Source organism: Sarcophilus harrisii, chromosome 3, assembly GCF_902635505.1.
Source record: "Sarcophilus harrisii chromosome 3, mSarHar1.11, whole genome shotgun sequence".
NCBI lineage: Eukaryota > Metazoa > Chordata > Mammalia > Dasyuromorphia > Dasyuridae > Sarcophilus > Sarcophilus harrisii.
In genome coordinates, this window is record NC_045428.1 from 135,289,339 (window position 1) to 135,313,977 (window position 24,639).

Below are 24,639 nucleotides of genomic sequence, written 5' to 3' on the forward strand. Positions count from 1 at the left end.
TTATTTTTGTGAAATTATTAATGTATCTATAATTTGCTGTTTCACCAAATTCTTTAAATAGTTATTTTAGTTTCCAATTATTTTTGGTCTTTACCCTAATTTTTTTTGATTTTTATTTGCATCATGATCTGAAAAGTTTCTATTTCTGTTCTTGCTTTAATTTTGAAGTCTTTATGTCTAATATTGGTCAATTTTAATGGATTCCATGATGCTGGAAGAAATTATTTCCTTTCTGTCTCCGTTCAATTTCTCAGATCATATACCTAATTTTCTAATTTATTTACTCTTAAATTCTTTCTTTTTGTTTTGTGGTTAAGTTGTCTATTCTGAGGTGCAAGTTGGATCTACTATTCGTTTTGTTGTCTATTTCTTCTTGCAACTCTCACTTCTCCTTTAGGAAGTTTGGATGTTATACTTGGTGCATATATTTTAGTACTGATATTGCTTTTTTCTATGCACCTTTTAGCAAGATGTAACTTCCTTCCTTATCTCTTTTTAATTATCTATTTTGCTTTTGTGATCTGGAATAGGATGCTCTACTTTTGACTTCCCTAAAGCATAATAGATTTTGCTCAGCCTTTTATCTTTTATCTTTACTTTATCTCCCTTTTAAATGTGTTTCCTGTAGACAAACTATTTTAGGTTCTGACTTTGATCAGTCTATCTGCCTCCTCTTTATGGGGTTCTCCATTCCATTTACAGTTAAATTTAATTCTGTATTTTCATCCTAATATCCCAGATTATGCTTTACTTTTCTTGCCCCCCAACCCTGTTTCCCCTTTTAAATTTATATTCCACTTGTATCCACAACTCTCTCTTTAATCCCCTCTCCCCCTTTGAATCTTTTCCCTTTTGCCTTACTCTTTTCTTTTCCTTTTTCCTCTCCCCTTTTTAATGAGGCAAGAGAGAATTTTCTCTAAAACAGATATGTCAATTATTTTCTCTTTGAGCCAACTCTGATGAGAATAAGATTCACACAATCTTCCTCCCCCTCTCTAAATTCCCTCAGATATGATAAGTTTCCTTTGCCTCTTCATGGGATGTGGTTTCCCTCTTTTTATCCACCCTTCCCACCTCATTCTGCCATCATCCCTTTTCCATATCTACTTTCCTTTTTTATGTTATATCAGTAAAATCAAATTATACATGTAGTCTTTTTGTATATCCACAACAGAAATACTGTTCTCAAGAGTTCTTTATACCTTTTCTGCATCTCTTGAGTCCTATGGTTAGAGATCAAATTTTTTGTTTAGTTCTTGTTTTTTCCTTAGAAACAAATGGAATTCATTTGTTTCATTAAATGTCCATCTTCTTTCCTGAAAGAAAATGCTCAGCTTAGCTGGGTAGTTTATTCTTGGCTGCAATCTAAGTTCTTTTGCCTTTGGGTATATCAGATTCCAGCCCCTTCGATCCTTCAATGTGGAGGCAGCCAGATCTTGGGTGATCCTTATTGTGGCACCATGATATTTAAATTGTTTTTTTCTGGCTGCTTGTAAAATTTTTCCTTAATCTGATAGTTCTGAAATTTGGCCACAATATTCCCTCGGGTTTTTATTTTGGGATCTCTTTCAGAAGGTGTTCAGTGAATTCTTTCAATGCCTATTTTACCATCTGATTCTATTACATCTGGGTAGTTCTCTTTGATGATTTCTTGTAAAATAGTATCTAGGCTCTTTTTTTCATCATAATTTTCGGAAAGTCCAATAATCCTCAGATTATCTCTCCTAGATCTATTTTCCAAATCTGTCATTTTTGCAAGTAGATAATTCATGGTTTTTTCCAATTTGTCATTTTTTTTTTTTTGGTTTTGCTTGATTAATTCTTGCTGTCTCAATGAATCATTAGTTTCTATTTGTTCACTTCTAATTTTTATTGAATTATTTTCTTGATTAGCTTTTTTATTTCTTTCTGTATATGTCCAATTGAGTTTTTAAATGAATTGTTTTGATCTATGGAATTTTTTTCCATTTCACTAAATTTTTTTTTTTAGTGAATTATTTTCTTTTTTCCAATTCACAGATCCTACTTTCTTGCAAGTTATTTGTCTTTTCCAATTCACAAATCCTACTTTCTAATGAATTCTTTATTTTTTCCAATTCACAAATCTTACTTTCCTGAGATTTTTTTACTTTTTCAAATTCACAAATTTTGTTTCCCTGCACTTCCTGGTAATTTTTTATCTTTTCCAATTCGTATTTCAGGAAGTTGTTGCTCTCTTGTAAAGCTTCTCTTTCCTTTTCCCATTTATCTTCTAACTCTCTTTTGAGACTTTTAATGGTCTCTTCTATGACAGCATCATGTAAAAGGGGACAGGTGACATTCCCCTTTGGGGTATTATCTGGTGTCTGTTATTTGTCCCTTCAGGTTTGCTGACCTGCTCTTTTTCTGTATAGAAGCTGTCAGTCGTTCTTTTCATCTTTTTATTCATGTTTTATAACCTTTAGGGTATGCCTCCTAGGCAAGGGGGTTACCAGCTTCCTCTGCAGAGCAGGGAAAGATATAAACTGGCTTCTGGCTCCAAGGTATGGGAGTGCTCTGAGTGAGAGTTTTCACTTCCCCCAACCAGAGGTGGATTCAGCACTGGCTGAGCTATCAAAGTGCCCAGTTGGCCTGTGTGGGTTAGCAACTGCCCTAAGGCTAGAGACTAAGGGGCAAAAGGGTCACTGCAGCTGAGTGCAGATAGCCAATTTTACCGGAAGTCTGCCTGGAAGTCTCTGCCCGACTCAAACCGGCCCTTGAGAAAGCTCTATGGCCCCAAGCTGAGCCCACCACTGTGCAGATTAGAGGCTAACCTGGGATGTGCCCTCCTGCCATTCAGGTTTGCAACTGCCTCAAGGAAAAGCCCTGTACTGTGTGTTGGGGTTGTGAGCTTGTGCTGGAGTCTGTGCTCTCACTTCCGGTTTGAAATTCTACTCATTGCCTTCCCTCTCTCCCAGCTTGCGCTGATCTCCCCCTTGGCCCTGGGATAAACCTTTTTTGGCGAGACTGCAGATTTTCTTCTGCTGGTGAGTTGTTATACTTCTTATCTTTATGAATTGTAGCAGTTAAGACTATTTTTGAGGCTGGATATAATATTGATAACGAGGGTAAGAGAAGAGCTTAGAAAGTAGCTGTGCCTTCTCCACCATCTTGGCTCCGCCTCCCAGATAATTCCAAATTTAGGTATCCAGTTCTAACATCTTGCCAGTGTTCAGTTGCAGTCATCAAGTACTCTTTCTCAAACCAAATGACTCAAAGACATCTCCAGTTGAAAATGTACAAACCAGAACTCATCATTTTTTTTTTTCTCAAACCATCACTTTTCTGGACACCTAGAATGTATTACCATGCTTTCAGTAACTGAGGACTGAAATTTCACTAAAGCCTTTAATCATAGGAGCCAAGTGGGTACGGGATCTCAGGAGCAATAGATCACTATATAGTCTAGAATGAGACTTTTCCTCCAATAGTCTATAAGGGCATTGTAACTAGGAAAATTTGTGAACTTTGCATATCATTAGATAAGCTAATTATATTTAGAAGAACCTTGTAATTATTCACTAAATATAGCTAATCAAGACAATATTGGTACATTAGAATTTCATGGAACATAGATAAGTCAATTGCTAGTCATACATGAACTAGCAATGAATAATTTTTATATTTATAATATAGTTCCTGGAATTTAAAATATATAATATATACTCTATGAAACCACTTGCCAGCTCAAGATAGATATACTGGAAAAATTCAAGAAAAGTCTGTCTCACTGGGGTGAAAAGTATGGTCAACCCAACTTAGACAGATTCTGGGAAAGCCAGTGAGAGAATTTTAATCAAAGCAAATCAGCAACTAAGACATCCCAACTTGGCTCAGAAGAGGAGCAGATTAGTGGGTCAGCCTCCAGTATCATTTCAGAAGATAAACTCTAGAAAACCATACTATTTCATGAAAGGAGTAGGAATAGCTAGCCCCTGCAAACACAAGAGACACTTGTGCTCAAAGCCAAGGCTCAGAGCTGCACAGGAAGTTTGGGACAGTGCCCTTTTTACCATAGGAGCAATCATAAAAGTAGAGAGAGAGAGAGAGAGAGAGAGAGAGAGAGAGAGAGAGAGAGAGAGAGGAAATAACAAAAGGCAAGCAAAGTAAATGAGCAAGAAGGACCTTGACCATAGAAATCTACTATGATGACAGGGAATACCAAAACACCAGCTCAGACAAGAACAAAATGTCCACAGAGGATGTGTCAAAGAGTGATATGAATTGGTCTCAAGCCCAAAGAGGCTTTTTGGAAGTGTGTCCTTCAATATAGCCCGGTTAGCTCAGGCCTATCTCTCTGCTTGGTTCCAAGAGCTCCCTCCAAATGTCTCCAAATCCAAAGGTTTGTCCTTCCAACTTCATCCAGCAGCAAGGTGAAAGATGCAACCTCTCTTGTCTCGAAGATAAGGCTTGTGGGCTTCCTCCCAGAGTGCTCCTCTCTGATCCCAGTCAATGTTCCAGAGAAATCTCTGGCCCTAAGGGAGGTGTGAATTCGGATATCTCATACTAAGCCATACTAAGCCCTGAAATCTCCCAAACGTGTGAACTCCATTGAGTACTTAGATACTTATGAGCTCTCTAAAGGTGTGAACACAAGCATCGTTTCTATCAGTTGTACTTAGTAACCTTGTTTTAAGTTCTGGCCCAAAATATCTCCTTCTAAGATCAAATCAATCATATTGAACCATGCTAAATTAGATAATTATTGTCTCTATCAACTCCAATGGCTTAACAGTTTGTAAAGATTCCAACAGAAGTGTTCATAAAATACTCTAAAAAACAAATGAGAGGTTGAAGAAAAAATTAGAAATGAAATGAAAGATATACAAGAGACGGTCAACAGATTGGAAAAGGAAGGAAAAAAAATTGAAGAAAAGAACTGTTTAAAAAATGCAATTGGCAAAATGCAAAAAAGAAAAAAAAAAATCCATAGAAGAAAACACCACCTTTAAAAGTAAAAATAAACAAATGGAAAAAAGAGATACAAAAGCTAACTGAAGAAAACCATATATTAAAAAGTAAAATGGCACAGATAAAAGTTAATGACTTTATGAGACAGCAAGAATCAGTGAAACTAAAAAGAATGAAAATAAAGGAAGAAAATGCGAAATGCTTATTAGAAAATCAGCAAACCTGGAATATAGATTCAGAAGAGACAATTTAAAATCAGTGGTCTACCTGTAGGCCATGACTGTAAAAAGAACCTGGATAGCATTCTTCACGAGATCATTCAAGAAAAGTGCTCTCATATACTGGAAACAGAGAAAGACATATTCATTGAAAGAATCCATTTAACACCTTTGGAAAGAGATCCCACAAGGGAAAACAGAAGGAATATTGTTACAAAATTCCAAAACTACAATCTCCAGGAAAAAAATACTGCCAGCAGCCAGACAAAAACAATTGAAATACAACAGTCAGGATAACCCAGGGTCTGGCAGCTTCTAAAAAAGGGATTGGAGGACCTGAAATACCATATTCCAGAAGGTAAAGCACCTAGGGTTATAACCAAGAATTAAATGCCCACCAAAGACACAGCATCTTCTTTAAAGGGAGATAATGGATTTTCAATGATGTAAGAGACTTTCAATCATTTCTATTGAAAACAAATATAGTGTGTGTGTGTGTCTGTGTGTGTGTCTGTGTGTATGTCTGTGTGTGTGTGTAATTTAAAGGCTAAATTGTTTTCATCCCTATATGGGAAAATTATATCTGTAACTCTTGAGAACTGTATCTGTCACTGGGGCCGACAGATGGGACATCACATGGAGACAGGGTGTGGTTGTGAATGAATTGTGATGTGATGGTATTAAAGAAAAACAATTTAAGGAGTTGAAAGTGTTCCGTTCTGGAAAGGGGAGATATAATGAAAAAATTAGATCATATGAAGAGGCCCTCCATCACAATGTAGGGAAAGAAGAAAGGGGGATGAGCATTGGATGAAACTTGATCTCATCAGTTTTTGCTAAGAGTATGGAATAACTTAATCATTCAATTGGGTATAGGAATTTATCTATTCATATAAAGAAGTAGGAGGAGAAAGAAGAAACAAAAGGGTAGGGCAGGATATAAGGGAGGGCAGAAACACTAGGAAAAGAATAAGAGAAGGGGGAAGTGGTGATAGAAGAAACAGTAGTGGGTGACATGGACTAAAAAAATACTTCTAAGGACTGAGTGGAAAGAGAATAAAAGTATATACAGGGGAGAAAATAGTATGTAGGGAAAAGCAGAGCTAGTAATCATAAATGGGAATGGGAATGGGATAACTTTCATAAAACAAAAATTAATAGTAAAATGGTGTAAAATAAACAGAACCCTACAATATGTTGTTTACAAGAAACACATTTGACACAGAGAGATACAGAATGAAGGTAAAATGCTGGAGCAGAATTTATTTTGCTTCATAAAAAAGCAAGGATAGACATTCTGGCCATAGGTAAAGCAAAAATAAAAATGTCTAATTAAAATCTAAATTAAAATAAATCTAATAAAGGAAGGAAAGAATATCAGGATAAAAGGTACCATAAACAATGTAGTAATAAGAATACTAGATTTATGTACATCAAGTGGTAGAGCAGCCAAATTCCTAGAGAAGATTTTAAGCCAGTTAGTTTAATAGGTTCCTAGAAACCCTAGATGCAATAGATCTCTGGAGAAAATTGAATTTCCCTAATGAATATTGATCTAAATTTTTAAAATAAAATATTAACAAAGAGATCACAGAAATTTATCAGCTGCATAATATGACCAAGTAACATTTATGCTAGGAATGTAGTGCTAATTCAATAAAAGGAAAACTATTACTATTATCAATCATATCAATAACAAAACTAGCAGAAATCCTATGATAGTCTCCATAGATACAGAAAAAGCTTTTGATTAAATATAGCAGCAATTTCAATTAAAAACACTAGAGAGCATACAGTTAAAAGGAGTTTTCCTTAAAATAATAAGCAGTATCTATCTAAAATCATTAGCAAACCTTATTTGTAATGGAAAGGAGCAGGATGCATTCCCATAAGATCAGGATGAAGCAAGAATAACCCATTAACATCACTATTATTTACCACTGTACTATATAAATGTTAGTTTTAGCAATAAGAAAAGATACAAGTAATTAAAAGAATTAGAATAGGCAATGAGATAAAACTATCACTCTTTGCAGATGATATGATGACATACTTAGAGAATCCTGGAATCATCCAAAAACCTACTGAAAATTATTATGTTTTAGCAAAGTTGCAAGATATAAAATAAACTCACATAAATTATCAGCATTTCATACATTGCTGACAAAGATCATAAAAAAAAACATAGAAAAGGTAATTGCCTTTAAAATAGTTGTTGATAAAGTACAATTTGGGGGAGTTTGCTTGCCAAGACTAATCCAAAAATTGTATACTCCTCACAAAAGTAAAGTCTGATCTAAACAACTGGAAAAATATCAATTGCTCATGGGTAGACTGAGCTAATTTAATAAAAATGACAATTCTCCTAAATTAGTCTACTTCTTCAGTGCCATACCAAAGTGGCAAAAAATATTTTATGGAACTAGAAAACAAAGTTTTAATGAAATTCATCTGGAAGAACCAAATGCTAACAATATCAAGGGAATTGATGACAAAAAAAAAATAATACAAAGACAGTAGCTTGCCACTACTAAACCTAAAGCTCTATTATAAAGCAAAAGTCATCAGAATTATTTGGTAGTGGCTAAGAAATAGAGTGGTAGATCAGTAGAATAGATTATATGCACACGACACAATAATCAAGGTCAATAACTCAATATTGTCAAAAATTTCTGGGAAAATTGGAAAATAATATATCAGAAACTTAGCAAAGATCTACATCTTAGACCCTTTACCAAAATAAGGTCAAAATGGGTACATGCAAATGGGTATAAAGGATGATACCATGAACAAATTATGAAAGCAAGGAATAATTTACCTATCAGATCTTTGGCAAAGAGAGAAATTTATGATCAAAGAAGAACTAGAGAACATTATGAAAAAGAAAATAGACAACTTTTGTTTATATTAAATTAAAAAGGATTTACACAAACAAAAGGGAAGTGCAAAGCTAGGAAAAATATTTACAGCCATTGTTTCTGATAAAGGCCTCATTTATAAAATATATAAAGAATTGTGTTAAATTTATAAGAATACAAGCCATTCCCCAATTGAAAAATGGTCAAAGGATATGAACAGACAATTTTCAAATGATGAAATTGAAGCCATCTATAATCATATGAAGAAATATTTCAGATCACTATTGATTAGATGAATGCAAATTAAAACAACTCTGAGGTACCATCTCACATCTCTCAGATTGTCTAAGATCACAGGAAAAGGTAATGATAAATGGTGAAGGAGATATAAGAAAACTGAAACACTAATACATTCCTAACAGAGTTGTGAAATGATTTAGCCATTCTGGAGAGCAATTTAGAACTATGCTCAAAAAACTATCAAACTGTGCATACCCTTTGTCCCAGCAGTGCCACTCCTGATTCTGTATGCCAAAGAAGTCATAAAGATGGGATAAGGAGCCACATATGCAACAATGTTTGTAGCAACCCTTTTTTGTGGTGGCAATGAATTGGAAAATTAATAGATGTCCATCAAGTGAAGAATGGCTTCATAAGTTTTGGTCTATGAAGATATTGAAATTTTGTTTTTCCATAAAAAATAATGAACATGTGGATTTTATAAAAGCCTGGAAAGATTTATAGAAACTGATGCTGAGTAAAACAAGCAGAACAAAGAATATATTGTACACAAGAATGTGCAATGATCAACTATGAAAGATCTGGTTCTTCTCAGTGGTTCAGTGATCCAATGAAGTTCCAATAGATTTTGGACATCTGCATCCACAAAAAGAACTTTAGAGACTGATAGAAAATCAACACATATTATGTTCACTTCTTTTTTTCTCTCTTCCATAGTTTTTCACTTATGTTTCATTTCCTTTCCCAACATGATTCATCTAGCAATGTATATTAAAAATAAGTATTTTTTAAAAAAAGACATTTTCCAGGATTCCTCAAGCCCTCTAAAGGCAGGATTAAGAAAAACAAAAATAAATTTAACTTTCAGGTTATACCTATTCTCCTGTATTTAAAACTAGCATTCCCTTATATTTTTCTTCTCTGCTTTTCATATGATAATTGCATAAGCATACAAGGTCCTTCAATTATCTTTCTCCAAAGATGTGCAGGTTATTACTAAGTGCCTATTAACTAGCTCTCCCATAATTATATATGTGGAGAAAAGCTGGTAGTAGTGGTACTATGAGTTTCCTATCATACTCTTGAACCTGAAATTCATGCTCAGTATTTAATTATTCCTTTGATGATTTTATCCTTTATGCCTAACTATTAACATCTCTAAATTGTCTATTTTTACATAACTTTAAAATATTTCACAAAATAAAAGTGGAGTTTTTTAAAGACATACTTGAGGTTGTCAAAAAGATGAAATGCTATATTCCTTTAAATGCAGAAAATGTGAACACTTTCATGTAACTATATTAATGTCAACTTAAGAGGCAAAAAATAACTTATAGGTCCAAAAAACATTTAATTTCTCAAAAAATATTTCAGAAAATTATCGAGTTTTTATTTTCATGTTTGAATCCCCTCTGAATTCTGCATAAATTTAAATATGATAAGAAAAATTGATCTCAACATTTTAGACAGCCCTCAGATTTTTATAGCTCCATTTTCTTTGAAACAGAGTAAGAACAAAGGTCAGGAAATTGTGTTGATGGCCTGAGACAGAGATGTTGGTCGTGCTATCAACATTTTTATCCCTAAGCTTAGTACTCATTTAGCTAGAATTATTAATGAAATAACAAGCTACCTTTTAGGAAAACCAACTTGCTCCTCCTCATGTAAGCTCTTTCAATGACTAGACCTACCCCATAGTCCAAAGGAAAACAAAACAAAACAATATCTATCAATGGTCTTAGAGCCAAATGATCTTTCAAGGTTATCATTTCTCTTTGAATGGAGTTCTTTCACTATTCTCTCAATCAAATATATATTTAAAAATATTTTTCAGTGTTTCATACTGTTTGTCATAGGCACTAAAATTGATTTTTAAGATTTTAATACTCATATTCTACTTAAATGTTTCCATATATACACTTTAAATAATAGCTTGCAGAATTCAGAGAAAATACTTTTGTTCTCATATTGATATTGCAAAATAATAAGTGGACATGAATGGAATCTTGTAGTCATATAGTCACTTGATGACATGTAGAAAAGAAGTTAGGAAAGTGTACTTTAAAAGTGTTTAATCATAGAAAAATAAAACTTCATAAAGAAATAGCATTATCCAGTCTTTGGGATTTGTAAATATAGGTTATTGAAAGGTCAAGAGTTGGCAAGGCATCGGAGGATGTACTATTATTTAAAATGGTACCTAAATTCATATGGGAGATCTATAAAATATAATATATGCACAGAAAAATGTAAATGTTTCCTTTCATTTGATTTTTCCCTTGAGAATCTTAGAGAATCAACTAAAAAACTCCAACTAACAAATGAGAATTTTAACAAAGTTAAATACAAAATACATCCATATAAATCATCAGCATTTCTATAGGTTGCCAAAAAAGTCCAACAGCAAGAGATACAAAGAAAAATTCCATTTAAAATAACTATAGATAATATAAAATATTTGGGAGTCTACCTGTTAATACAAAGTCAGGAACTATATGAATCCAATGACAAAAAATGTTCCACACAAATAAAGTCAAATCTAAGTAACTGAAAGAATATCAAGTGCTAATAGGTAGACTGAGCTAATATATATAATTCTACCTAAATTAATCTACATATTCAGTGCCATACCAATCAAACTGCCAAGAAATTACAGAGCTAGAAAAAACAATAACAAACTTCATCTGGAAGAAGAAAAGGTCAAGAATTTCAAGGGAATTAATGAATAATGAAAATGAAGATGGCCTAGTTGTACCAGACCTAAAACTATATTATAAAGCTCAATCATCAAAACCATTTGGTATTGGCTAAGAAATCTAGTAGTGTATCAGAGGAATATGTTAGGATCACAGGACAAAATAGTCAATGACTACCATAATCTAGTATTTTATAAACTCACAGACTCCAACTTCTGGGATAAGAACTCACTAACTGACAAAAACTACTGGAAAAATTGTAAAATAGCATAGTAGAAACTAGGCACTGACCAACCCTTATATCCTGTATTAATATAAAGTCAAAATGTATTCATGATTTAGACATAAAGGGTGATATTATAAGCAAATTAGGAGAACAATGGATATTCTCCTCTCCTGTATTCAAAAAAGGAAGTAATTTATAGCCAAATAAGAACTAGAGGACATTAAAAAGTGCAAAATGGATAATTTTGATTATATTAAATTAAAAAGGTTTTATACAAACAAAAGCAATGCAGTCAAAATTAGAAGGGAAGTAGAAAACTGGGAAGATATTGACATCCAAGGGTTCTGATGGAGGTCTCATTTCTAAAATATATAGAGGATTGACTCAAATTCATAAGAATACAAGCCTTCCTCCAATTAATAAATAATCAAAGGATATGAACAAACAATTTTCAGACAAAAAAATTAAACCAATTTTTAGTCATATGAAAAAATGCTCTAAGTCAGTATTATCAGAGAAATGCAAATTAAGGCAACTCTGAGGTACCACTTCACATCTCTCAGACTGACTGACAGAAAAAGATAATAAATGTTGGAGGGCATGTGGGGAAATTGGGATACTATTACATTGTTGATGGAGTTGTGAACTGATCCAACCATTTTGGAGAGCAATTTGGAAGTATGCCCAAGGGCTATCAAACTATGTATACCCTATGATCCACCAGTGTCTCTCCTGGGTCTATATGTTAAAGAATTCAGAAAAAAGAAAATTCAGGAACTCTATGAACACAATTACAAAACATTTTTCATATTATAAGTAAAGTCATATTTAAACAAGTGGAAAAATAATAATTACTCATGGGTAGGCCAAATTAAAAAATAAAAATGAAAAGTCTACCCCTTTTGACTGGAAGACACTATGGTTGGGTCGTAAAAAAAAAAAAAAAAAAAAAAAAAGGAAGGGGACAATAAGAAAATCCAATAATTGAAGGTCAGTGTTGAGTTCTTGTGAGTGATCTGTCTTACTTTCCTTTTTCATTAGTGTAATCCTAATTAAATATAAATTCTTTGTTAATTTTTAATTATAGGCATTATAAATTAATATTATTTTGAAAGGTATCTCTTAAATGCAAATTAAAACAACTCTGAGATACCACTACACACCTGTCAGATTGGCTAGAAAGACAGAGAAAGATAATGCAGAATGTTGGAGGGAAGGTGGGAAAACAGGGACACTAACACATTGTTGGTGGAATTGTGAATATATCCAGCCATTCTGGAGAGCAATTTGGAACTATGCTCAAAAAGTTATCAAACTATGTATATCCTTTTATCCAGCAGTGTTTCTACTGGGCTTATATCACAAAGAAATCTTAAAGAAGGGAAAGGAACCTGTATGTGCAAGAATGTTTGTGGCAGGTCTCTTTGTAGTGGCCAAAAACTGGAAAATGAGTAGATGCCCATCAATTGGAGAATGGCTGAATAAATTGTGGTATATGAATATTATGGAATATTATTGTTCTGTAAGAAATGACCAAGAGGAAGATTTCAGAAAGGCCTGGAAAGACCTACATGAACTGATGCTGAGTGAAATGAGCAGGACCAGGAGATCATTATATACTTCAACAACAATACTATATGATGATCAATGCTGATGGAAGTGGCCCTCTTCAACAATGAGATGAACCAAATCAGATCCATTAGAGCAGTAATGAACTGAACCAGCTATACTCAGCGAAAGAACTCTGGGAGATGACTAAGAGCCATTACATAGAATTCCCAATCCCCATATTTTTGCCTGCCTGCATTTTTTATTTCCTTCACAGGCTAATTGTACAATATTTCAGAGTCTGGTTCTTTTTGTACAGCAAAATAACAGTTTGGACATGTATGCTTATTTTGTATTTAATTTATACTTTAACATATTTAACATGTATTGGTCAGCCTGCCATCTGGGGGAGTGGGCAAGGGGAAGGAGGGGAAAAATTGGAACAAAAGGTTTGGCAATTGTCAATGCTGTAAAATGACCCATGCATATAACTTGTAAATAAAAAGCTATAATAAAAAAAAAGACAGGTATCTGTTACAGATGTTCATTTGTTTTATCCCGAAATGAAGTACTCAAATATTGCTCTTATTTACGATCATGCCATTATTTACAATTATGTCAACTATATGATTTGTTATATATGTTCAAATGTTTTTCAGCTGAAAGGAATTTTAAGTTATTCTGGTTTTCATGTTATACGGTAACATGATTGTAAACCACAAGTCTATTTTAAATCATTCCTTGCTTTCTATTTGTATTTTGACAGAGCCTTTCTTCATTCTTCTGACATCTTTTTCTTGTGATGATAGATCATTTACATCTCCAGAATGTGCCTCCACTGTGATTTTTGAATTCTTTTTAAAGATATTTACTGCAAAGTAAATAAAGAAATATACTTGCTTCAGCTAAAATAAAATAAAATAAATAGATGCCAATTTAAATTTTAGGGAAAATTCCATTTACTCTTGTGATCACTCATATTCCTTTTAATAGGAACTGATGCTGTATTTTGTCAAAAAAAATTTCCTCCTCTATTGAGAAAATGTTATAATTTTTTTTTTAAGTTTTGTTTCTGATATACTCAATTATGCTCTAGTTAATTCAATATTGAATTCACTCTGCATTCCTACTATGAATCCCATTTGACCATGGTATATTATCCTACTGATAAGCTATTATAATCTCTTTCTTAATTTTTGTTTATAACTTTTGCATCAATATTCATTAGCATAATTAATCTATAATTTTCTTTCTCTGTTTTGGATCTTTTGACTATTTTTTCCAAATAGTTTACGTAGCATTGGAAGTAATTGTTCTTTATATATTTGCTAGAATTCCCTTATAAATTCATTTGCTCCTAGAGACTTTTTCTTAGAGAGTTCAGTGATGGCTTGTTCAATTGACTTTTTTTCTAAAATAGGGTTATTTAATTGCTTTATTTCATCTTCTGTTAACCTGGGAATTTATATTTCCATAAATATCCATCCATTTCACTTAGATTGGCATACATTTGCACAAAAATAGTTCCAAGGTATTCCTTGAATTTCCTCTTCCTTAATGGTGAATTCACCCTTTGATAGTGGTAATTTAATAAACTTCGTTCTTTCAAAACAAAATCAAATTAACAAAAGGTTTATCTTATTATTTTATAGTAATTTTATATATTAGTTAAGTGGTTTCAGTTTGATTAATTTTTCCTTTGATTTTCAGAATTTTGAATTTGGCATTTATTTGGGAATTTTAAAAGTTTTTCTCTCCCTAGCTATTTTACTTGAATACACAATTTATTTATCTCCTTTATAAAAATATTCTTTTGGTTTTTCTTTGTCTGACATCAGGATAGCTATATCTATTTCTTTTTGTTTGTTTGTTCGTTTTTTACTGCAGATGAAGCATAATATATTCTACTTCAGTCTTTTGCCTTTATTCTGTGTGTATCTTTCTGCTTAAAATGTATTTCTTGTAAACAACATATTATAGGATACTGGTTTTTAATCCACTCTGTTAGCCACTTCTGTTGTAGAAGAAATTCCATTCCATTTACATTCACAATTATGATTATTAACTGTGTATTTCCCTCCATCTTATTTTCCCCATTTGCATTTTTTTCCTCTCCTTTTTCTCTGTCTCTTCTCAGCAATGTTTGTTTCTGACCTTCTCCCTCTTCTCTCTGTCCTCATTTCTTTCAGGTCTCCCTTTACCTTTACCTTTTACCCTCTCTTCTATCAATACCCCTTCCAGTTTTTTTTTTTTTTCTTTTCATCTCCTTCTTCCCTATATGATGAGAAGTTTCTATGTCCAACAAAATATGTATGCTATTCCCTCCTTGTGTCAAATTTGATGGGAGTAAGATTTAAATAATGCCTCTCCTTATTTTCCCTCTATTCTAATAGGATTTTGCACCTCTTCATGTAAAGTAATTTACCCTGTTCTGATATCTTTCCTCTTTTCTCAGTACAATGCTTTTTTTCATGCCTTAATTTCTTTCATATCATTATATTAAATTCAAGAGAATGTGGACCTTCAGTCCAAATATACTCCTTCTAGTTACCCTAATAGAGACACAGTTGTCATGAGTTACAAGTTTCATCTTATGTAGGGATATAAACGGTTTAATATTATTGAATAATATTTTTCTGTGTTTTTCTTGATTCTTGTATTTGAAGGTCAGATGTCCTGTTTAGCTCTGATCTTTTCATCAGGAAAAATTGAAAGTCCTGTATTTCATCAAATGTGAATCTTTTCCTTTGAAAACACTCTGAAATTTTCCTTCTAAAAGGGATCTATATTGTATTCTATTGAATATAACTTTATTTTATGCATAAAATGGATATAAGAAAATAGTTTCATATCATTTCCTTGAAGTTCAATGAACTTGTTTTCATAAGGTAGAGAAAGAGGAGAAAAAAAAGACATGTTTTGTTACAAAACTAATTATTTGCAATTATATGATTATGGTTTGGAGTATTTCCTAATACAAATATTTGGAACAAAAAGAACTTCTTTCTTTCTAGTGTCTTCCTTTATTACATACCCACTGTCAAATATCTAGCTCATTGTTTTCTTGTAAATGAAGATATTTCAATCTCTTGTTAATCATATTTTCATTCAATGAATGCTTATTGGACATTATTTAGTTTCAAAGTTCTATGCTAGGTGCTATGGGTAATATGTAAATTACTGTGGCAGCATCCTTGCCCTTTAGGAATTCATAATATGTTGCAAAATAAGTCAGATATGGAAATAAGTGTAACATAATATTATTATATGAAGTTGTTCCTTAAAATAAATATGTATTGAAGAGGTAAAAGATAGAGTTGGATTTTTTTTTTTTGCACAGAGTGATGGTGTAAGACATTTTCTTTCCCAAGAAGAATGGATATTTAGTCCCTTCATTGTGAATGTGAAAAACTGACAATGATCAATATTGCAACTGCTTTAGGATTATTTCCAGATAAATAATAGCCTCTGAAATTTGTAGTGATTATATCAGTTGAAGATTTGAGGTTATATATTAGACTTTGATGCCTTCATTATATGTCATCATACCTAAATATACAATGCAATACACAGATTTATTTATTGCAACATTTGCTGGATTTGGAGGACTTTTATCATATTGCCTGTGGTGAAAGAGCTTGCATAGATTGCAGATTGAAATGCATTAGTTAAGGCACTCTTCAGTAGGCATACACCTGGAGAATATTAAACATTTTATAAATTACTTCATCACATATCTACCTGAAGCTGTCAAAGGCAATTTGTCTTTTTATATAAAAGACAGCAATGTTTCAAACCAAAGCACTTTTATTTGTAGCTATCTAAAGATTCAGAAGAATTTAAAAATACTCATTTGCCACTGTTTTCTAAACTTAAAATATGTTAATTAAACCCTTACACACTACTTGATAGTAGATAGTTGTTTCTGAAGTCAATATGTTATCAAATATACTAATTCTAGCATCTTATATTAATCAACTAGAACAATAAATATTACATAATAGACAGTCTTTTATGGCATCATTTTCTCCTTAGAATCAGTTCTTTCATTCATGGCTTAATTTTTATGACAACTAATAGTATTGTATTCATTAGCATGCCTTTCTCAAGGACAAGGAGCCAGATGAGCCAGGAGAAGGTTTTGGTCCCCAAACAAATGCTTCTAAGTACTTACACTACTGTTTCAATTAGTCAGATTGGTTGTGCTATGATACAAGTTCCTATAATGATATTATGCTCAGTTCAGGAATCATTTAATAGATAATATTTTTCCACACTGAACATGCATAATTTTGATTCCTTCCAGCTCTAAATCTTTTGATGGTATGATGATTATAATTTATGTGGTATAATCATTTAGTTAGGCTTACATGAAATATTTATACCAAGCATCAAAATACTTGCTTTGCTTGTATTCTCAACATAAGCCAAAAAACTTTATCTTAAAATATTTAGGTTAGTTATCAAAAATTCTCAGGTAACTCACTGAATTAGAAGGGAATGAAGGTATCACACAAGGGTATACAAACTTATCTGTTTTCCTAAAATTCTGGTCACCTGTTGGAATAATTATACCAAGTCTACATAAAACAGAGGGCAATAGAAGTTGGCTGCTAATAACTACTCGGGTAATACTGTTTTCTCTAAAGTTATGAATAATGTTTCTTTTACCAGTTTTAATGTTTGAGTTTTTGTTTATTTGCTTTGGTTAGAATTCTAAATTCTTTGTATCTTTTCAACAACCTTAACTCTTCACCATCATGCTTCATTATAATGTCTTTTGGTTAAATTAGCCTTTTCATTATATTCTCTCTTCTTGTACATATATGCCTATTCCTTTGTGACCTCTTTTACCCCTTAAAAACTGGCTATCTCCAAAATTCCTTTATCACTTTTCTTTTAGCGTTCTTCTATTAAAACTTTCCATCCATTTATGGCTTCAAACATATGGAAGGGAGGTCATGGTTGACTTCTGAGCAGAGACAAAAATTTTAGGGATCTTTTAAAGTAAATTTAAATTGATTCAGTAAATAATTGATTTTCATAGTGGCAGGTATCTATTGAAAATTTGCAGGCATGTAGAGTTCAGTGAAATTTCTGGGTTAATGCAAACCAAAAATCTATTAAAATGACATATAATGAGCTAAAATTCTCATTAGCCTTAAAATTAAAAATAAACTTTTTACAAAATTGTATATTAATAGATTACACATTGATACATCCTAGTTTTCAGGCATAAGGCTATATGTTGGCACATCATAGAAAAGGGATCAGAGCAACTTCCTCAGCTGGAAAAAAATTTAGGGCAGCTGGGAAAAAATTTTTCCTTTACACCTGAATATAAATTTCCACATCTGTAAAATAAAGATGTTAACTAAATGAATTTTGAAGGCCTTGATAATTCTAAATCTATGTTTCCAACCATCTTCATCTTTCTCTTTACTTCTCTACTTCTAATCAAGTCTCCAATTTCTGAGTTTCTGTAATTTTTCCCAATCCTAATCCAAAAGGTAAAGGTAAAATCATGACTTCTATATTACCACCTCTATACAAAGTATGCCTGAAGGAGAGTTATATTTAAAGTATGAATTATTATTTAATCAAAATTATTCTGCAGTGTTAGTAATGGAAAGGTGTTTCATCCTTCCTTCCAATAATACATTTAGAGATTAAAAAAAAATAAATATTATCCAGTCCATTGCAAGTGAAGCATTATTGCTGTTTTAACCAGTAAAGACAACAAAGTATTGATTACCTTCAATTTTTCAATGTATTAGATATAGATATTACACAAATGCATCTAGTCATATCTTAATACATATTATATGCATTTATACATATATATTACCTATATCCATATATTTGTACACATATGATATATCTCAAAAAGGAATATCTACTGTTCTATAAATATAGATGTCAATATTGATATAGATGATTTAGATGTCAATGTTGATATTAATATAAAATAGGTATAAATATAAAAGGATGTAAACCTTTCTGTTATCCTTTTTTTCTTCTTTAAAAAGTTCAATTATTTTCCTGTTGCAGCAGCAATTATTATCACATATTATTTAAAGGAGTATAGCAGTTTGAACTCTTTTTCATAACCTCCAGCAAAATCTACCAAAATTATGAATAAGGATAGAGACAAAAAGTCATATTTGCTCTCACTTAAGCACTTAAATGCTCTTTTATGATGATTCTATATGGCTAGGGATGATGGGAGCTTGATAAAATATTTTAACTGTATGTCATCCTTGCTCTCTGGAAGTTAATGATTTATTTCAGTTGTTAAAATCCTTATTGATTTTGTGAGCTATCTTTTTGTCTTTTATACAGTCTAAATTTTTATTCTTGTCAAGAAGTAAATTACCTTTGATTTAACTTCAGATCAAAGTGTGTTGCAATAGGACCCAAATTTTCCATCCTCAAGTTACATTTGTTCTTCATTTATTTGAGATCCTAGTGTAGAGTTGTTATCTTTTTAATGACCAGCTGAAGGCATGTAACAAATTGTACAAAATTTGTTGTCTCTGAAGATGTAACTTCAAAATACAACAAAAGTATCCAGTTTTTAATCAGAGAAAATGCATATGATTTTTTATTAAATTTATTTTATTTGAAAAAATAGAGTAAAAAAAAGAAAAATCAGTAAAGAAATGCAAAACAAAATAGAACATTGTCATCTGTCCAGCAGAACATCAGGAAGGATTCAAAACATATAAAAATAAATTGCCAGATGAGGAAAGTGTGTGTATTACTTGAAGAAATTATATTCTTGAATGTTCACTTTTTCTTTACTTTCTTGTAATTGTTCTTTGGTTCTCTACTGCATACCTTATTTACTTTATTCTTTTTTCTTGTTTTCATCCCCCTCACCACCTCCTAAGCATGCTACAATAAAGAACTGATATATTTGTGCATACATGTTCATTTATATTCATACATACACACAGAGCACATACACACACACACACACACACACACACACACATACACACCACATACATACAAGTCTTTCTATCCCTGCTGATTCTTTAATTAAATTGTGCTCCCTAACTTGCTTTAAAATTACTTAATCCCCACCCGCTCAAGGATTCCCTTTTTCCCCCTCTCCCTTTGCTTTTGAATTTCAATCAGTAATGGGTAATATTTAAATAAATCACTATACCTAATGGATGAATAAATATAATAAGAATCTTAATTCCATATTGATGCCATCCCTTGACATATCAAAGAGAGTTGGATATAGAACATTCACTTATTGAAATAAATGAGATGTCTCTGCAAAATATTCCTTTTTAGTCCCATGACAGAATGTATTTCGCAGAACTGAAGTTCAAGTTAATTTCTATAATAGTTTCCAAGAATATTATAGGCATCTGAGCTAAAATGTCTCTTTGAATTGTGCCCAAGTACTCCTTGTCAATATAAATATGATACCAAAAATTTGTAAAATTTACAGTTGAGAAAAAGTAATATGCTATAAATTCAATTGTAGATAAGTCTAAGAAAGGGGTCACTTCATGTGCAATGCCCAATTTTCAATTCATTATTGACTATAATTTTCCTCTTACTCACTGATATATTTCTTAAGTTGTGCGATTGTCTTGGTCTACATGGGTTTACTTAGCTAGTTTAAAGACATATTCAAGTGAATATATTTTAAAGCAGTAAGTAGGAGGATCTTCAATTAAGATTATAAAAATTTCATTAAATGCAATTTTAAAAGTCAAATTTAAAATATTGTATCAAAGTCATTTGAAGGACCAAAAGGATAAGCAAATAGAAAAAAAAATTATTTGTGCAAAAAAATTCAATTTCATTTGCTTTGGGAATTTAGGAAATGATTAATGTCGAAATATATCACAAAAAATAACATGTAAAGTCATATTCTGTCCTCATAGCCCAGAAAGAATAATTCTGAATGACTTATAAGACATTTCTATGACTTCATCAAAATTACTTTTGACATAAAAACTTGGTTACTAATTGATATTGTTTGGAAAAGAAAAAAAATCAGTTTTATAAGTTTTATATAATAAAACCTGATTTTAAGTATTGTTGTCAACAATAATGATGCTTGTGTTACTACTGGACTTATATCCCAAAGAGATATTAAAGAAGAGAAAGGGACCCGTATGTGCAAAAATGTCTGTGGCAGCCTTTTGTAGTGACTAGAAACTGGAAATTGAAGGGATGCCCACCAATTGGAGAATGGCTGAATAAATCATGGTATATGAATGTTATGGAATATTATTGTTCTATAAAATGTGACCAGAAGAATGAATACAGAGAGGCTTGGAGAGACATACATGAACTGATGCTAAGTGAAATGAGCAGAACCAGGAGATCATTATACACTTCAACAAAAATACCACATGATGATCAATTCTAATGGACATGGCTCTCTCAACAATGAGAGGATCCAAATCAGTTCTAATTGATCTGTAACAAACCAGCTACACCCAGAGAAAGAATACTGGGAAATGAGTATGGACCACAAAATAAGATTTCCCCTCTTTCTGTTAATGTTTGCTTGCATTTTTGGTTTTTTTATCCTCTCAAGTTATTTTTACCTTCTTTCTAATTCCGATCTTTCCTGTGCAACAAGATAACTGTATAAATATGTGTATATAAAAATAAAAATAAAAATTGTCACTCAAAAAAAAGAAATTTGATTTTGAAAACACAGCCAAAAAACCCCAATAATGATGCTTATCAAAATATTTCCAATAGTTTCCTCTTATTTTCCATTGGAGTAGTATTTCGTTGTTCAGTGATATTGAGGTAAACTTGTGTTTTTGATGTCTATCATAGATCCTCTCTTAAAAAGCTTCAAGTATAAACTAACATAAACTGCTTCTATTTTTTAAAAAACAGCCTCAAATAGGATCATGTCAAACTGGTTGTCTGTAAGATAATGATTGTCTGGCCCACCAATTGATTAAGACATGCAGGGATTATAATCGTTGACCATGAAGTAAATTGCAACATTCATTAAATAAAGAGAAGATCAAGCAATGAAACCATTGCTAATTTTTTTGAGCATCTGATATGTACCAGGCATTTTTCTAAGTGCTGAGGAGAAATACAATCCCTGCTTTTAAGGAATTTGGGGAAAACAACATGTAAACTAAAGAAATAATTTAGAAAGAGAAACCAATATATTTGAAAAGTGTTTGGAAAGGCTTCCTGAAACATATATATATATATATATATAGTATTTTATTTGAGACTAAAATAAAAAAGGGAACTCAGTAGGCAAATTTGAGAAGGGAAAATATTTTACACACAGGAAATAGCCAGATTAGATATCTGGAGGCCAGAGATGGAGTGTTATGCTTACGGAATAGCCAGGAGACCAGAGAATGTGGTGAAGAATCTGGTAGGATAAGACTAGAAAAGTAGAAAGGGGTGAAGGACTTTGAATGCCAGAGATGACTTTTTATTTGATGCTGGGGATTATAGGAGTCCCCACCTGTAGGAAGCCACCAGAGTATATTGAATGTCAGCAATTGTGGGGAAGAAGATTTGTTATAATTATTATTGCACTTTAGGAAAACACATTGGTGACTGAATGAAACATGATGTGAATTGGAAAAAGATTTGAGACAGTGACTCATCATTAGGCTTTTGCAGTAGTGTAGGTGTCAGGTGATGAGGGTCTGCACCAGATTGGTGGCAATGTCAGAGTTAAGGACTGAGAATATTCAAAAGATTTTGCAAAGGTGAAATCAATAGCCCTTAGCATGAGAATGGATATAGGGGAAGGGGAATGAAAATTAGTGAGGATTTGGGGATGAGTCCTAGATAAGGAGCCTAACAGACTGGGAGAATGATGATACCCTCTACAATAATTTTTGAAAGGGTAAAAGGTGAGGCAGGTTTAGGAAGAAAGATAATTAGTTTTGTTTTAGATACCTTTAACTAGAGATATTTGCCTAACATCTAGTTAGAGAGAGGTCTGAAAGGCAGTTGTAGATTTGAAAATTGGCAACATAGAGATTGCAATTAGATCACTGAAACCTGATAAGATTCCAAAGTATATTAGAAGAGATCTGAATACTAAAGAAAAAATGAATGGATGTTTATATCTTTGCAAAGAGAAGTATTTTAGGGCATATCATAGACACCTATGCTCTTGCTGCCTTCTCTAAATGGACACTGCACCCAGCAGGACATGAAAGGCCGGTACTTTTTTTTTTTTTCAGTTTACTATCTTACTTAGGATCAATACTAATCTATATAATTGTATTTGCCATTCTTAAATAACTTCTGTGTGTGCATCAGATAAATAAAGTAAAATCAATTTTAAAAGGAAGAAAAATAAAATACTGAAGGATCAGGGTCGTGATAGCTAAGAAATTTTGAAGAATAGTGTTATGGAAAGTTGTTCTTGATCTTAGAGGACAGGGTTAAGAGCAATAGATAGAAGATATAGTGGCAGATATAATAATCAATTCACAAGAATGTATTTACTACCTATTCTATGCTAGATGCATTATAAGGAAAACTTCACAAAATTCAAACTTGAAAATAATGAAGTTCTGACGCCTATGGAAATAATGGGTTCCCTCTCACTAGATAATCTCAAATAAAGTCTCAGTAACCCTTTGTCAAGTATTTTCTAGACAAATTAAGGTAGGTCGAATCAGATGAAATCTGCAGTATCTTTCATTTATGAAATAAAATATAACCATGAAGCCTAGTATGTTATAGGTCATTCATATTGTCCATTGGAACATTGGAATACTGGTTGTTTTCTGCGGGCTATGGAAATACATTGAATACAATCTGTATCAGATATTGTTAACTGAAAAAAACACATATTCTCTATAAGTACAGAATGTACATCTGGCTAATGTCACATGAGCTATCAGATTAAAGGATTCCTCTATCTCAGTAGTAATACCATGTTGGCTAAAATTATTTTACTATACCTATTTTGTTATAACATTAGTAGTCATTGCACAACAATGAATACTTTGGGTCCCCTTTCTTCATGCTCCCCTTTTGCAGCACATTTGACCTATACTTGAAGACCAGATTATTGCTGAGCAAGAGCAGACTAACCTCGTCTCAACCTGAATTTATCACTTTATGCATCCTGTTTTAGGACGTTGCCTCTAACTTCACCCACTCCCAGAGAATTTTTGACTTCTAGTATTGTCAGTAATAAAGGCATCTTTTATCCTAGAGAGTACAGGAAACCCCTGAACTAAGAGCACAATACAAAAATGGCATCATAATTCTGAAATGATATTTTATCCCTGAAAGAAAGTTCTGAATCAGTGATAATCTATTTCCCATTAGTCCTATTGCCCTATTTTTTTAACTAAATTAACCTAAAATAACTGTACTAAATTGAAATGAAATGACAAAATTTCTGGATAGAAGACTAATAAATTAATCTGTGGTTTACAGTTTTGAATATTTGGATATTTAGAGCTTAAGAATAATTTATTTTAGACAATAAAAATGCAACAGAATCAATGTAGTGATGAGAAATGAGGCACTAGGGAAAATAAGATTCTTTATCACTTTTAACCATTCCCTTCTAGAACTAAGTGTTTTCAGTCATATTGAGGAAAGTGTTATATCTGGATTCTTTAGGCCAAGTTTATTTTAGAATTTCCCTAATTAGAAACCTTATTTCTGTTCCCTAGATTTTCCTCTGGAGAAATAATCTGGTGTAATGTAATTTCCATCCCAATTTCTCTTAAAAAATTATCTTCTCTACTAGATTTGTCAATCAGCATCCTCTAACATAGCGAAATCTTCACATCCGTTGACTTATTAAATGTCTGTAGTCTCCTCTTCTTATTAATATAATATTTTAAATGAATCTAATTGAATATTGAAGATAAATATTGGGTATTTGCTGAACTACATAAAAAGCATCAGAGTATGGACTGTAA